The 2,842-nt window shown below is 43.5% G+C and overlaps 1 long non-coding RNA gene across 1 annotated transcript in view; it reads right to left on the bottom strand.

Moving 5' to 3' along the window:
* Window positions 1–1,972: 1,972 nt before the first annotated feature.
* The window catches only part of LOC103672736, a 39,416-nt gene continuing 38,546 nt past the window's right edge, over window positions 1,973–2,842 (bottom strand). The window contains exon 4 of the long non-coding RNA XR_571234.2: window positions 1,973–2,823. This is a non-coding gene — a long non-coding RNA (uncharacterized LOC103672736). The remainder of the gene's footprint in view (window positions 2,824–2,842) is intronic.

Here is a 2,842-nt window from a genome sequence, read left to right on the forward strand (position 1 = left end):
ACTTGCAACATTGTCATTAGCAATTGCCTCCTATTTACACCACCTTTCTAACTTTTTGTGTCAGCAATTCCCTCTGCTGTTAACAAATAGGTACAAAAATAGAGCTACATTTGAGAGGTTCCAGAGTTTTTACTTCCTTGCTTTCCCGAATTGATTGCCTTGTAAGAGGCTTATTTAAATAATGGGTTTTAAATCTTCTTTTAAAAAGGGCATCTGTATACACTTCTTTTTTTTTTTTTTTTTTTTTTTTTTTTTTTAATTAGAGCTTATTTACTGGGGCTCCTGACTGGCTCAGTCAGTTAAGCATCTGCCTTTAGCTCAGGTCATGATCTCAGGATCCTGGGTTCGAGCCCTGCATCGGGCTCTCCGCTCAGCAGGGACTTTGCTTCTCCCTCTGCCCCTCCCACCTACTCATTTTCTCTCTCTCTCAAATAAATAAATAAAATCTTTTTTAATGGGGCACCTGGGTGGCACAGTGGTTAAGCGTCTGCCTTCAGCTCAGGGCGTGATCCCGGCGTTATGGGATCGAGCCCCACATCAGGCTCTTCCGCTATGAGCCTGCTTCTTCCTCTCCCACTCCCCCTGCTTGTGTCCCCTCTCTCGCTGGCTGTCTCTATCTCTGTCGAATAAATAAATAAAATCTTTAAAAAATAAAATAAAATAAAAATAAAGAGTATTTATTTATTTTAGAGAAACAGAGACCGCATGAGGGTGGGGGAAGGGCAGAGAGAGACGAAAAGGGAGAGCATCACAAGCAGACGCCCCACTGAGCATGGAGCCCAACGGGGTCAATTCCACGACCCTGAGATCATGACCTGAGCAGAAATCAAGAGTCTGATGCTTAACCGACTGAGCCACCCAGGCGCCTCTTGTATACACTTCCTTATTTTATGAGCTAGGAATATATTTTTAAGAAATTTATTTTATGCAAAACACTTACTTTCCTTTTAAGCTCATTTCCAGTTCTTTTTGCTTATGTAAACATGAATTTTTTTCTTAAAAAAAGGAACGATTTGTGTTTCTTTTTTAGGTAAGCACCCTAAAGAAGGTGCTTTACGCATTTCATTTTCTTTCGGCAAAGTATTTTTTTCCAATGGAAAATCAAAGTGCAGGGGCAAAATTTACAAAACAGTTACAGTCCCCACCTTCAAGGAGCTTAAGGTCCAGGAGAGTAGACAGACATTGAATAAGTCACCACAAATGTAATAAGTGTCAGAAGAGAGAGGTACAAGGGGACTCAGGATGGGGAGAGGTTTGCTGACACCCTGGGGGCACGGGGGGAAGGATGCTTGGGTTGGGACCCTTGAGTTTGGCTAGCAGACAGGAGGACAAGAATCAGTGTTTTCAAAAACCCATTTTTTTTCTCTCTCTCTCTTTTTTGCTTTTTATGGTGTGGCGTCATCCTTAGGTCTCATTTTGTGGCCCCCTGACAACTCCAGAATCTCATAGAAAAATGCCCTCCATAATTCCAGATCTCCCATCATGCTGGGAAACAGCTAAGCTTCTGCAAACGAGAAATCCAACAAACACCTCCTTGCATATTATTGACTCTGATTGTGTTGTGCTTTATCCTAGAACGACCACACGTGGCTGTGGGATAGAAGCCAACCAGAGCCTGTCCCTGGAATTGGGAGTGAGGGTATTCCCATCCAAATCACATGACTAAGAGAAAGAAATCTTGAAGTAAGGATAGAAGGGAAAGTGGAAGATGGGTGCCAGGGAGGTAACCAGTAAATGATCATCACAAATGTGAAAAATAACCTTGATTGCTCTATTCTTTGAAATCCATTGTCAATAGCTAACATGTCAGTCTGCTGGTGGAGTTACTATAACCCAATCAGTGCGGTTACAGTGAAACTATTCTAATGAAGATTAATTAGCCAGGAAGCAAGTAGAACTAATTTATAAATTAATTAATTGAATTTAAAAAATAAACATACAGCAAGTGGAACCAACTGTTGAAACAAGAAAATGCACTTGTGGAGGGTCAGGTTTCAACAAAGAGATGAGCCTGGCTTGGAACTATATTCAAAAATATGCTGAAATTATTAAATATAGATTATCCTATTCAGTCATTTAACCATATTCCTACACCCAGTTTGTTTTTCCTATTTCATGTTTTCAAACTTTCCAACCTGCATATTGGGATCTACCTGTAAATCTCCACGTCTTCTCTTTTGAACTACATCCCTGCGACTGTACCTGCTTATCATTCAAGGAGATGAGAAAAGGACAGCAGCCAGAGGTTCAAATTCTTTAGCAACTGGCATCATCCCCTGTCAATCACTGGTCATCAAAAAATCACGACCCTCCTGCTGTGGGCAAAAGGCTGAGGGCCGATGGTAGAGGCACTTCTGCTGATCTTGGCTGCTTCCCTCACATGTGGGGGGTCGGTTGGCTGTAAGCTCCTCTAGGATGGGCTTTGCAGGGAAAACTGGGCTCTCCCCCATGGGGTCTCTCATCCTCCAGCAGGCTGCCTGGGCTTATACACATGGTTGTGGCAGGGCTCCACGAGAGAGAACGAAAGTGTGCAAATCCTCTGGAGGTCAAATCTGGAACAGACAGGCTGTCCCTTATCCTGCGTTTTGTTGGTCAAAGCAAGTCACGAGGTTAGCCCTGATTCAAAGGATGGAGGAAAAAACCACCTCTTAGTGCAAGTTGCTGGAACACAACACTGCAGAGGACAGGGTTGCAGCGTGGCGATGGGCGAAGAGAAACCTTGGACAGCGGTGGCGGCGGCGGCAGCAGTGGCTCTCCTGGCTTGTGTCTGTCTCCAACACGGTAGAACACGCACCCGCTTTGAAGAGTTTTACCTTTAAAACACTGCAAAGTACGCAATGAA

The sequence above is a fragment of the Ursus maritimus genome, unplaced genomic scaffold (genome assembly GCF_017311325.1).
Source record: "Ursus maritimus isolate PB19 unplaced genomic scaffold, ASM1731132v1 scaffold_8, whole genome shotgun sequence".
In the NCBI taxonomy this organism is placed as follows: domain Eukaryota; kingdom Metazoa; phylum Chordata; class Mammalia; order Carnivora; family Ursidae; genus Ursus; species Ursus maritimus.